At 42.5% G+C, this 14,438-nt stretch overlaps 1 long non-coding RNA gene across 8 annotated transcripts; it reads right to left on the bottom strand.

Annotated features, from left to right (window-relative positions):
- Positions 1-3,329: 3,329 nt before the first annotated feature.
- LOC126989900 (uncharacterized) lies at positions 3,330-4,257 on the bottom strand. 8 transcript variants are annotated; one of them, XR_007743837.1, is made up of 5 exons: positions 4,207-4,239; positions 4,139-4,172; positions 4,037-4,104; positions 3,867-4,002; positions 3,330-3,696 (listed from the first exon to the last, which is right to left on the bottom strand). It is a non-coding gene; the product is annotated as an uncharacterized LOC126989900 (long non-coding RNA). The 8 variants fall into 8 exon arrangements; XR_007743840.1 differs by having other exon boundaries at positions 4,071-4,104; positions 4,207-4,230; XR_007743838.1 differs by having other exon boundaries at positions 3,331-3,696; positions 4,037-4,070.
- Between the last annotated feature and the right edge of the window lie 10,181 nt (positions 4,258-14,438).

Below are 14,438 nucleotides of genomic sequence, written 5' to 3'. Positions count from 1 at the left end.
GACTCTATCGAAGGCTTTCGATATGTCTAGCGCAACAGAGAAAGTTTCACCGAAACTGCTAAGAGAGGATGACCAAGAGTCAGTTAAGAGAACAAGAAGATCGCCAGTAGAATGCGGAATCCATACTGGCGATCATATAGAAGATTAGAAGTGGAAAGGTGTTTTTGCATCTTCCGGTTGAGGATTGATTCAAAAGCTTTAGATAGACACGAGAGAAAAGCTATTGGGCGGTAGTTTGAGGGATTGGAGCGATCACCCTTCTTAGGCACATGCTGCACAAAGGCATACCTCCAGCAGGAAGGAAAGATAGATGTTGATAGGCAGAGACGAAAGAGTTTGACCAGGCAGGGTGTCAGCACAGAAGCACAGTTTTTAAGGACAATAGGAGGCACTCCATCAGGTCCATAAGCCTTCTGAGAGATGAGGCCAGAGAGGGCATAGAAAACATCATTAGGAAGAATCTTAATAACAGGCATAAAGGAGTCAGAGGGGGGATAAGTAGGAGGAATTTGCCCAGAATCGTCAAGGTGGAGTTCTTACAGAACGTTTGAGCGAAGAGTTCAGCCTTAGAGACAGATGAGACGGCAGTGCTGCCGTCAGGGTTAAGGAGAGGAGGGAAAGAGGAAGAAGTGAAATTGGAGAAGATATTTTTGGCTAGATGCCAGAAGTCACGGGAAGAATTAGAAGAAGCAAGGTGTTGACATTTTCTATTTGAAGTAGTAGTAGTAGCAGTTACTGTAGTAATAGTTGTCAGGAGTGACTTGAGTAGGGAAGGAAAGGGGGATCTGGACATAATAGATGATAGGTGATTTAGTGCTAGATAGTATTAGTGATATTATTGGATGCCACAGTCTTTAGCGAACAGAGTTGGGGCTAATGACCTCCAAGCTATGGAGTCCTCCATGATTATGTGTCGGGAAAATAAACATGGGTGAAGGTATCATTTATGTAGCAGTAGTAGTACTAGTAGTAGTAGTAGTAATAGTAGTTGTAATAGTAGCTGTAGTAGTAATAGTAATAGTAGTAGTAGCAATAGTAGTAGCAGTAGTAGTAGTAGTTATAGTAGTAGTAATAGTAGTAATAGTAGTAGTAGTAGTAGTAGTAGTAGTAGTAGTAGTAGTAGCAATAGTAGTAGCAGTAGTAGTAGTAATAACAATATAAGTAGTAGTGGTAGTAGTAGTGGTAGCAGTAGTAGTAATAGTAGTAGTAGTAGTAGTAGTAGTAGTAGTAGTAGTAGTAGTAGTAGTAGTAGTAGTAGTAGTAGTAGTAGTAGTAGCAGCAAAAGTAGTAGTAGTTGTAGCAGTTGTTGCAGCCGCAGCAGCAGTAGCAATAGTAGTTGTTGTAGTAGCAGTAGTAGTAGTAGTAGTAGTAGTAATAGTAGTAGTAGTTGTTGTAATAGTTGAAGTAGTTGTTGCAACAGCAGCAGCAGTAGTAGTAGTAATAGTAGTAGTTGTTGTTGTTGTATTATTATTAGTAGTAATAGCAGTTGTTGCAGTAGTAGTAGTAGTAGTAGTAGTAGTTGTTGTTGTTGTATTGTTAGTAGTTAATAGCAGTTGTTGCAGTAGTGGTAGTAGTAGTTGTAGTAGTAGTAGTAGTAGTAGTAGTAGTAGTAGTAGTTGTTGTTGTTGTTGTTGTTGTTGTTGTTGTTGTTGTATTATTATTAGTAGTAGTAATAACAGTTGTTGCAGTAGTAGTAGTAGTAGTAGTAGTAGTAGTTGTTGTTGTTGTTTTACATTCCACCTGTAGCGCCGATAGGCTTTCAACAGGGGACTGGTGGTCGGCGCTAGCCCGTCATGACGCAGGCAATTTTTAAAGTGCCGCAAGTTATGTTTTGCTCATGCTGCCCCCGGAACTCACTCTTGATTCACTTGGACGGTTTCTTATAGAGTCCGGGTTGGTGAGTGATCTGGACAACATGTGGGTAGTCTTAGGCCACTCGACGGTGACTGAAAAATCTCAGGTGGTACCGTGGGGACTCGAACCGACGTTGTCCATGACGCAGTGAATGCGGGGCCCACACGCTAACCACTCAACCACCGTCTACCCTGTTGTTGCAGTATTAGTAGTATAAGTAGTTGTAGAATAGGAGGTCCGTTTCGGTGGAGCCCACGCCTATCCCCAGCGCTAACGCATCCTCCCCCCCCTTCCCCCCCAATATATTCACTACTCTCTTTCTCATGTCAAAAAAATATTATATATTTTTATTTTTTTTTTATTTTTTTACATTGCAGCCTATTGCGCCGGTAGGCTTCTTCCGGTGGATCCTGATGGTCGGTCCAAGGCTTCTTTCCGGTAGGTCCTGATGGTCGGCCCAGCCCGTTCTGGCGCAGGCGAGTGTTTATAGTGGCGCCATCTTGCATTGGCTCATGCTGCCCTCCCAGAGCTCATCTTTGATCCTAGAATCTAGAGTCCGGGTTGATAGGTGGTCTTCTGGACAGCATGTGGGTAGTTTTAAGCCACTCGGCGGCGGCTGAAAAATCCCAGCTTGGTGGCACCGGGCGGGGATTGAACTCGCGTCCTCCTGAACACGAGGCCGTTACTTTAACGACTCAGCCACCGCCTTATGTTATTGTATATTAAATATTCTGTATATATCAAATATGGCTACATAGCGCTTTGAACGTGTCGCGTTTTAGGATAATAGTAATGAATTGTATATATTCCAAAACACGTGACACCGTTGCTCTCCGAGTTCGTCAGCGTACAGCAGCCAGAGACACCATATCACTTTGTCCCTCATCTCCATCCGCGATGCTATTTTTTATAGCTACTCAGACCCGATCTTGTTTGCTCCACAGTCAAGAGATAACTTAGTTACAATGTGAACAAATAGTTTTATTCTTAAAGAAAATGCTAATAGAGGCTCTATTTTCATTTCAAAGTTAGGTTTGGCAGGGCTGTGGCGAAGAAATATCCCGTGTGCCTCCTTCCTCCGTTCAAAAAAATTATAGCCGAGTCAGAATATAGAAAGTGAAGAGGAGACACGCGCGCGCGCCCCTATGGAAAACCTGCAACTGGAGGAACTAGAATGGTCCCTTAATGTCATCCAAAGGGAGTGTTTCGAGATTGGTCTGCATAAATAATTATTGAATGAGTTCAGGGTGGCTTTGGCATCTTTAGGTGTCGAATGGAGGGAATCTATAGGGTTATTCTTTCTCGCCACCCCTAAAATTAGTTTTGGGGGAAATCCAATATGGCCGCCATCCGAGTAGGACATGTTACTATCTCCAAAACTCCTGGTCGATATTGATAATCCTGGTGTCTTTTATGGGAATTTCGATAATGGTGAGTTGATATGAAACATTTTCAAAGCAACTCGAAGTCAAGGTCACGTCATTTGATCAAGATCAAAAACATTGTAGGTCCAAAGATACATTTATTTCAAATCTTTGTGAATGAACCAGCTTGACATATTTATGTAATAATTAGATCCCAGGGTTTCTGGTTCAATTCTGGAACATAACTATTAATTGTAGGTTAGGATTGACCCACACTATTGGCCCAGTACTGTTACTTAATTGATTTATATATTGTTCTTTTCTGGCCATTGATGTGCCAATCCTGTTGCTTCTCTTCAGTATCTGTGCATGCAGATTTATCATCCTTGGGACACATAAGTGCAGGCTAACTTATTACCCTTGGGACACATCTGTGCATGCTAACTTACTACCCTTGGGACACATCTGTGCATGCTAACTTTCTACCCTTGGGACACATCTCTGCATGCATACTTACCATCCTTGGAATACATAAGTGCATGCTAACTAATTACCCTTGGGACACATCTGTGCATACAGGCTTACCATCTTTGGGACACATCTGTGCATGCTAACTTTCTACCCATGGGACACATCTGTGCATGCTACCTTACTACCCTTGGGACACATCTGTGCATGCTACCTTACTACCCTTGGGACACATCTGTGCATGCTACCTTACTACCCTTGGGACACATCTGTGCATGCTACCTTACTACCCTTGGGACACATCTGTGCATGCTACCTTATTACCCATGGGACGCATCTGTGCATGCTACCTTACTACCCATGGGACACATCTGTGCATGCTACCTTACTGCCCTTGGGACACATCTGTGCATGCTACCTTACTGCCCTTGGGACGCATCTGTGCATGCTACCTTACTACCCATGGGACACATCTGTGCATGCTACCTTACTGCCCTTGGGACGCATCTGTGCATGCTACCTTACTACCCATGGGACACATCTGTGCATGCTACCCTACTGCCCTAGGGACACATTTGTGCATACAGACCTACTATCTTAGGGACACATCTGTGCATGCTAACTTATTACCCATGGGACACATCTGTGCATGCACACCTTCCATCTCTGGGACACATCTGTGCATGCTAACTTATTACCCATTGGACGCATATGTGCATGCAGACCTACCATCTCTGGGACACATCTGTGCATGCTACCTTACTACTGTTATAGTAGTCTTCAGGGTTTATGGTTATGTGCAGGTCTTTCATAGCGTTTAATCCTAAGATCCCCTCCACAGGTAAGGCAAACCTGCTAGATACATAAAAGAAATTTCGAAAGGGACGTACTTTTTTCATATAAGCTGACTGTTAGTGGTACTCGCCCAATGATTCCCAAAGTGGTGCCTGTCACGACTGTCGTGTCAGTAACCTGTAAGTGTCCTGCCTGTTTGCAAAAAACTACAGGTGAGAGATGCCTTACTTTGTGCCTGCAATGCTGCTGCTGTTGCGAGGGGTTGATGGTGAGGGTGTTCTTGAACCTTGACTTCTAACTCTGAGACGAAGTCAACCAACTTCCCGCTCGGTTTGAAGGTCAAGGGAAGGGCAGAACGGCGGTTCTTCTCTGAAATATGAAATAAGTAAAAAAAAAAACTCGAAGGCTGTCCTCACCTGGTGTTTTTGCATACTGCCCCCTGGAAGCCACTGGACGTCTTCTAGGCTTCTGACAACTGATATGCCTCAATCATGGCGTCCCAAATCGGCTTTGTTGAGGATTTTTTTTGGAGGGACTCAACCGTGTGTGCCATCTGTCTCATGATGCTTGATTTATTCCCGCCTCCGAAGATTTTTATGAAATTTCTCTTAAAAATTTCATAGTTTACTCCAATGTCCCCCGAAGCGAACGCTGAGGACTGCATCAAATTTAGTGCCCGAGAGCCTTGAAGTAACCGGGACCGAATGAATGCAATTTTATCATGATCTTCCGTAATGGAGGAATTTACGATGGCAGACTCACATAGATCTAGGAACTGTCTCACCGAAAAATCTGCCTCTCCGCCAGACAACTGCCGAATACTGGCGTGAGTTAGAATGGCCCGAATCGGGGGAGGGGGGAATTGGAGTGTGGCCCCGGCAAGAGGGGGGAAAGGAGGATCGTCAGGCATTTTGATCGGCGGAGTGGGGGTTAAGTATTCAGATGAGCCCGGAGGTGAAGGGGCCCTCTCCCCTGGAATTGATGAGTAATTAGCTCCTGAACGCAATATTACCTTATTAAGTTCATCGGTGTTTAAATCGTGTTCCCCCTCCTCTTCACCTGAAGGCTGAGCCAACTGTTTAACCTGTTTGCAGCGAGGGCCTTGATTCTGAATGCTCCCTGTAAGCAAGCTAATTTTGAAAAATATCACTTACGCAAATCATTCTATAACATATCAACGCACTCGTCATCAGTTTTTGCAGCCTCCTAAAATATTTACTTCTACTAAAGTACAATACTAATTGCTTAATAATACATATAATTTAAAGCGCGTCGGTAACTCTCCGTAGGCGTTCGACAGGTGGTCTAAAGAAAACGAGCCCGTTTTGAGGGAGACGTAAATAAGGATAAATATATATATTCCTCATGAGAGGTCCTGACATTTGGTGACAGTCCTCGGAACCTCAACCTTCTCCCCTTGCTCCCTTGAGAGATTAGCTGCATCTCTCTCTCTCTCTCTCTCTCTCTCAATATTCATACAATTCTAACGACTAATAAGTCATGGCAAGATTCAAAAGATATTTGTGTGTGTGTGGGGGAGGGTGAACCATTCAATATCAATTTTTTTTTTACTGTCCGAAAAAAAATCTGGCATTTGCATCTTCATCTTTCACTTTATTACTTTTGTTTTACTTTATCTAATTATTTGTTTCTTGCATTTCTTTTTTTGAGACAGCGTCTGATTACCCTGAGGGACTAGGGGAAGGTAATTATGTCTGAGTTTGACCACGATGATGGCGCCTTTGGGAATAGTACTACTGGGGCGATGTGAGCCTGAGACAAAAAAAACACGGAGTTTTGTAATTTTTCATTTGTTTATTCCTTTTCTACGTTTTCTGAGTAGCTTGTTTTCTTTATTTTAGAGGAAAGAAGTGTGTGTGTGTGTGTGTGTGTGTGTGTGTGTGTGTGTGTGTGTTCTTTGTCTATGGTGTAAATCAGATTTTTTTCACATCATTATTATTCGTTATAACAGAGAGAGAGAGAGAGAGAGAGAGAGAGAGAGAGAGAGAGAGAGAGAGAGACCGCACACCACTACACTCCCATACAGAGGAGTAGGCTCATCGACATATATATACTAATTTGTAATATGTAAGATGTAAAAATAAATATAGAAAAAAGAGAGAGAGAGCAAAAAATAGTTCACCACCAAATGAACAGGCTTGAGTCTTTTTTTGTGGTTTGTCATCCGCATCTTCAGGGTGAGAGACAACGAAAGAAAAGAAAGGAATATATTACTGATGTAGCTTCATATCTTGTGTGATATTATGAAAATTAGCCGCTGTACATAGCTCAGTGATGTATTGTGCTCTGAAATGACTACTAGTTATCCACCTACACTGAGCAGGAAGGAATCGAACTTCGAGCTTCCCAGGCGGAAGAGGGCATTATACCGACTGAGCTACCGCGGCTATGGGTTCAAGAAATGTTGCAGTTTCATCAAATCTTACTTTCCTTTCAACTCTCTCCATCACAACAGAAGATTCATCTCTCTCTCTCTCTCTCTCTCTCTCTCTCTCTCTCTCTCTCTCTCTCTCTCTCTCTCTATATATATATATATATATATATATATATATATATATATATATATATATATATATATATATATATATATATATATATATATATATATATATATATATATATATATATATATATATATATATATATATATATATATATATATATATATATATATATATATATATATATATATATATATATATATATATATATATAAATAAAAAAAATATATATATATATATATATATATATATATATATATATATATATATATATATATATATATATATATATATATATATATATATATAAATATATATATATATATATATATATATATATATATATATATATATATATATATATATATATATATATATATATATATATATATATATATATATATATATATACAGGTAACTCTCGATTCACGCGAGTGTTGAGTTCTTGAAGAGGTCGCGTAATTCAAAAACAATGTAAATCAAACAAGATGTTAGTTTCTGTCGAAAAATAAATACCGTAATTTTCGGGGTATAGCGCGCATTTTTTCACATAAAAAATGCCTGAAAGTTTAGCCCTGCGCGTTATACGCTGAATGTACAAATTTTTTATGATTTTTTTTTTCTTTGGGAATTTTTTTAGGGTCTGTTTTTCTAATGTTGTGTGATAAGTTTACTCTCCAGGTAATGTTGTGTGATAAGTTTACTCGCCAGGTAATGTTGTGTGATAAGTTTACTCTCCAGGTAATGTTGTGTGATATGTTTCCTCTCCAGGTAATGTTGTGTGATATGATTCCTTTCAGGGTAATGTTGTGTGATATATTTCCTCTCCAAGTAATGTTGTGTGATATGTTCCCTCTCCAGGTAATGTTGTGTGATATGTTTCCTCTCCAGGTAATGATGTGTGATATTTTTCCTTTCAGGGTAATGTTGTGTGATATGTTTCCTCTCCAGGTAATGTTGTGTGATACGTTTCCTTTCAGGGTAATGTTGTATGATATGTTTCCTCTCCAGGTAATGTCGTGTGATATGCTTCCTGGTAATGTCGTGTGATATGTTTCCAGGTAATGTCGTGTGATATGCTTCCTGGTAATGTCGTGTGATATGTTTCCAGGTAATGTCGTGTGATATGCTTCCTGGTAATGTCGTGTGATATGTTTCCAGGTAATGTCGTGTGATATGCTTCCTGGTAATGTCGTGTGATATGTTTCCAGGTAATGTCGTGTGATATGCTTCCTGGTAATGTCGTGTGATAGGTTTCCACGTAATGTCGTATGATATGTTTCCAGGTAATGTCGTGTGATATGTTTCGATATAATGTCGTGTGATATGTTTCCAGGTAATGTCGTGTGATATGTTTCCAGGTAATGTCGTGTGATATGTTTCCAGGTAATGTCGTATGATATGCAGTTTTGGCCACGGTTCTTCTAACCCACTAACCGCTGATTAGCAAGGCAAGTTTTTTTATTAGGTGATTAGATTTTTCGTTAACTTTGTAAAGTGTTAGTGAACCAATTAGCTTCCGCTGAATATAGTTCCTTGTCCGCAAACTTTAAGTCCACTGAAAAAATCATACAGGTTTGTGGGCAGACACAGCACCAGCTGAGCCACATGGCCCAATATTTCCAGGGCTTCCACTTTTGGGTAAATTAATCATTAAAATAGGGTAATTGTACGCTTATTAGTGACATCTATTGTCTAAGCCACAACTCATTGAAATTTCAGTTCACTAGGTCTGTTTTTAAGGATTTTAGAGCCAAAATACTAAACCGAAGATAAGTCCATATACAGTAAAATAGCGGTTAGCGGTTAGCGTTAGCTTCCACTAATCTCTTTATCGGTTTAGCGGTTTAGCATATGCGAAGTTAATATTATAGTCAGTGGATTACCAGTAGGCGAAGCTAACTTTTTGGTTAGCGGTGCCCACCACTGCTGGACACACTGCCGCTTCCAACACGTTGCAGCGTCTACTCTGTGACTGTTGAGTAGTGTACTCCGTAGAGTGCCCAGCGCTGTCTGCTACTCCAGCTGAGCAGTGGACTGTTTTAGGCTACTAATCAGAAGGCTCCACTGTATCAACTGTGTTGCCTACTGTAGAATGCTACGTAGCAACTCACAGGGGTACTTTGTAGGCCACTTACAAGGCACTCTGGCTACTCAGACGAATGGCTGAGGAAAAGGAGGAGGAGGAGGGGGAGGAGGAGGAGGAGGAGGAAGGTGGCCAGGATGAATGTGAGAGTGGCGGCACGCGTGTGGCATGCGGCGGCCGGCCAGGCCAGTGTGGCTGTGTGCGGGTTGGCAGGTGGACACGGGCAGTGCGCACACCGCCGCGCACACCGCCGCCATGGCTGACGCCCTCGGCCTGCACGACCTGCCGCCCGCCCAGCCCTGGGGCCTTGCACCCGCCTGTGCCGTCACCGGCGAGGGTCTGCTCGAGGCCATGGACCTCCTGCGCCGCCTCCTCCTCAAGGCACGCCGGGCCTCGCTCTCACGGGGCTGACTTGCGAGTCACCCTATGCTTCCCGCCACCCCCACCTCCTTCAGTTTATCCCTGCCCAGCCCCGCACCAAACCCCTGGACCCCCGAGTCGTGAGGCGATGGAGCCAGAGTACTCGTATGGGGACAGGCGGGGAACTACAGACAACTGAGTGCCACTGGTGGCTGACGTATGTGATAATGTGTGTGTATGTATGTGTGTGTGTGTGTGTGTGTGTGTGTGTGTGTGTGTGTGTGAAGCGTGCATGCAGTGTTTGAAGGGGTGTATTTATAATATTCATTGTGCAATAGCCAGAAACGTCACACATACACAAGCACGTAGCCTGTACCCAGAGATCCGTCACTTGTGAGTCGCTCATCCGGGAAAAGTAATAGTCGGCAATCGTGAGACTATTGTGTGATCAGACCATTACACACACACACACACACACACACACACACACACACACACACACACACACACATATACACACACACCGCTCCGGTAGCTCAATCGGTTAGAGCGCGGCGCTGCAAGGCTTCAAGGTCAGGCAGGCGGCGGTTCGAGCCCCGCTCAGGCCGGATTATTTCCGTTGACTAGGAGTGGTTACTGTCCCCCCTTGAGCAAGGGGGATGGTGTGTGTGGTGTGTGAGGTCCTGGCAGTACCCAGAGATCGACGATAATGAGCATGCACTTCCTCGTGTCGGGAGGGTACCTGCTGGCGAAAGCGAGTCCAACTCGTGATCAGGCCTTGGTGAATTACACACACACACACACACACACACACACACACACACACACACACACACAACAGGCTCTGGTCAGTGTTACATGTAGTACAACTGTATTATACGTACGCGCATCCCTTGAGACAAATGTATATGTAAATAGCCGTATTTATAAAGATGTAGGAAATATATTTCGTTATACTGTTGAAACTATGTGGAAGTATTATTATCTTTACCACTCTTCTATCGATCTACGTTGGACGCGCACATAAACTAATTGTCTCCTTTCATCATTATAGGCCAAAACCAGGCACGGAAAAAAAAACGAGAAAAACAAGAACAACAGCACCATAAAAAAATACGAGTAGAAAGGAAGAACCAGATTAAGAACTAGAAAAAGATTAAGAACACGAATAACTAAAAGAACCAGCAGATCAAGAACAGGAGGAAGAACAAGAACCAGTACAAATAAGAGGAAAAAAAAAACAGACGGAGAAAGTGAACGTAAACAACATTACAAGGAGCAGTATATTAAAACTAACCGCGTGACCTGCTATGCCTCCTGACCCTCCCTGACCTGACCTGACCTCTTATTTACCGTGACCGTGACCTCTGACCGCTCGTGACCCTTTATGACCCCCGCTGTCCCCACCAAAACAACCGAACAGAGAGGATTCAGAGAGCTTCAAAACATCTATTGACCCTCTTGGTAAAGTAACACGCAAACAGGTGATGTGGTGGTGGTGGTAGTAGTAGTAGTAGTAGTAGTAGTAGTAGTAGTAGTAGTAGTAGTAGTAGTTGAAGTGATAATAGATGTAGTTGTTACTGTTGTTGTTGTAATAGTAGTAGTAGAAGTAGTCCCCCAAGACTGGGTGGGATGGGGATCACCAACCCTGAGGAGCTGGCAGATAAGGAGAACCAAAACTCCATCAGCCTTACCAGGTCACTCATCAACAGGATCATCGCTCAGGAGGCAGAGGGCGAGATAGACCAAACAGAAATAAGAGATATTAAAAGAAAAATCTCAGAAGAAAGACAACAGGCCCAAAAAGACGAGCTGGACCGTCTTACACACCACCTGTCCACATAAATGGGTAGAAAATACACACAGCACAGGAGGCAGGCGCCTCTAGCTGGCCAACGTCATTACCAATCAGAGCAAAGGGTTTCAGCCTCAACAAACAAGAATTTGTCGACGCCATTGCTCTGAGATATGGCTGGCCGATTGAGGGACTGCCTGATCTCTGTGCATGTGGATCACCAAATGATGTCACCCACACCATGACATGTAAAAAAGGAGGCTTTGTCTGTATTCGACACGATGAAGTGAGGGATCTGACAGCCAGCATGCTCGGGGAGGTATGCCAAGACGTCACTACCGAGCCGGCACTGCTTCCCCTGGACGGCGAACACCTTCGGTACAGGACAGCCAATACCTCACAGGAGGCACGGGTTGATGTAAGTGCCCGCGGATTCAGGGTGCGCGGACAGCGGGCGTTCATGGACATCCGCATATTCGACCCGATGGCTGCCTGTCACCGTGAGCTGCCCCTGCAAGCAGCCCACCACAGGAACGAGCACGGAGAAGACAAGGGCATACGGTGAAAGAATCCAACATGTGGATCAGGGCAGCCTCACCCCCCTCGTCTTCACCACATCCGGCGGGATGGGTCCAAGGGCCCAATGCTTCTACGCACTCCTCGCGGAACTCATCTCAGAAAAGAAGCATCAGCCAAGGAGCCACGTTGTCGCCTGGATGAGGTGTCGCCTCTCGTTCTCCCTGCTCAGATCGGCCATCCTATGTCTCAGGGGCACCAGACACTCTGGCCCAAAAGCCACCAACATCTCCAATATGGACTATGAAGCCACAGTGGTGGAGAGTGACATGAGGGTGTGTCGGGAGTGACTGGAGTAGGGAAGGAAAGGGGAATCTAGATATAACAGATGATAAGTGATTTAGTGTCAGGTAGTATTAGTGATATGGTTGGATGCCACAGTCATTAGCGAACAGAGTTGTGGCTAATGACCTCCAAGCTATGGAGCCCTCCATGATTATGTGTCGGGAAAATAAACATGGGTGGAGGTATCATTTATGTTGTAAAAAAAAAAGTAGAAGTAGTAGCAGCAGCAGCAGTAGTAGTAGTAGTAGTAGTAGTAGTAGTAGTAGTAGTAGTAGTGGTTGTTGTTGTTGTTGTTGTTGTTGTTATAGCACGAAGAAAAAGAAAAAAATAGAAAAAGAAAAGAAGAAAGAAAGGAAAAGAAAAAAACAAAAAAACAAAAACAAAAACAAAACAAGAAAAGAAAGAAAGGAAAAACAAGAACAAATGCAAAAACAAAACAAAACAACAAAACAACAAAAACAAAAACAAAACATCAAAACAAAAAGAAGACAAAAGGAGAGCAAAACAGAGCTCCCACACAAAACGTTGGTTACTCAGAAGAAAGCCGCCAGAAACGTTCATCACAGCCCCAATAACACACACACACGCGGCACTGGAGAAAGCGTCGCTGATTTCACGTTGGGCGACACGCTGGCGGCTGGTTCATATAATTATCCATTTTACAAGTTTTTATAACTTAATTCCATATCATATTTTTCTATCTCTTAACACAACTCCCAGACCTTGTAAGTATAACTGAATTTGGCATTATATTGTATTTATTTGATTTATTTACAAGCTTCTCTCTTACACACGGTTACTTTTTTTTTTAAATGAATTTCACATATATTCATTCATCTCTGACACAGTTCCAAGGTGCTGTCTGTGTATCTTTCAGTTTAACCTCATATTGTATTTATTTTATTTATTTACAAGCTTCTCTCTTACACACGGTTTCTTTATTTTTTATAAATGAATTTCACATATATTCATTCATCTCTGACACAGTTCCAAGGTGCTGTCTATGTCTCTTTCAGTTTAACCTCATATTGTATTTATTTTATTTATTTACAAGCTTCCTTTTCTCACACAGTTTCCAGATTTTTTTATAACAGGATTTCACATCATATATTTATTTCTGACATAGTTTCAAGATGCTTTCTATGTATCTCTGAGTTTACCATCGTTATTTCGTGTATTTAATTTCTTGTGGTGCCCCGAGGGCTGCGACACCACTCGTGTCATCATCATCTTCACCGGCAATATTTTCCGATGACAACAGCGGTATCGACCGCTAAAACACAACACGGACTCCAACACATGATTGTCCCCACTGTTCATTTACCAACCTATACACAATTGTAATTGCCCATTAACGCACCCGCTTATCTCTCTAAGCCAAAACACAATCACCGCGGCAAAAACACGATCAGCCGCGGAACAAAATGTTATGAAAACAAAGCTGCGTCACCGCGTGAATTAAGCATGTCGGTTAGGTAGATTATTGTATGAGCTCGGTGTGAGTTTGATGTATGACTCACACGCCTGACGTATTACCCTCGCGATGTCTGCCTATATAAGAAGCATTTTCTCCAGGCTTGACCTCAGATTAACCAGCACTCTGTTCGTTGCTGGACACTCAGTTGTCCTTCCCTAGACAACATGGGTAGAACATTCATCGTTGCTACTGTGAGTATGGAGTGAAGAATTACCATAGAGGAAAGCGTATCTAACATATCTATTGTGTTCTATTATCTTAGTTTTACTTAGGATTATATTTCTATGATACTTTATTGTGTGAGTTTTTACTCAATATTATACCAGTGTTAACGTCAGTAACCAATAGTGAAAGAAAACCTGAAGACTCATTGAGTCTAGTAAGCCAGTCGCTGGTTTAAACAATATTTTTACCCTCTGTAATATTAAGTAGTATTAAGGTAGAATAAAATACATATAAGAAAGGCGACACCGTTTCATCACCCCATTTACGAACTCCTTTAAATACTCCTAAAGTACTAGAATTTTAAGTCAAGTGTCACTAATACAAACAGTGTGTCGTCGCCCCTGTGTGACCCGGGATTGCGGGTTACAACATTGGTGTCAGGTGTGGGGTGGTGAAACTTGTGGTGAAACATGTGGTGAAACATGTGGTGAAACTTGTGGTGAAACATGTGGTGAAACTTGTGGTGAAACTTGCGATTTATATTGGTATTGTACTGGTGTATGTCCACATCCGAAAGCGAGGGAGAAGACAGTTATTCTTGGAATTACGGGAATAAGACTTTAGAGTTAAAAATGCCAGACGAAGGCAAGAACCTCCCCCAAAAAGGAGATGGAAAATCGATCACCCTTGC

This window comes from Eriocheir sinensis, unplaced genomic scaffold, assembly GCF_024679095.1.
Source record: "Eriocheir sinensis breed Jianghai 21 unplaced genomic scaffold, ASM2467909v1 Scaffold137, whole genome shotgun sequence".
Taxonomy (NCBI): domain Eukaryota; kingdom Metazoa; phylum Arthropoda; class Malacostraca; order Decapoda; family Varunidae; genus Eriocheir; species Eriocheir sinensis.
Note: the sequence above shows the minus strand (reverse complement) of the source record. Positions and strands in the feature narration are given on the sequence as shown.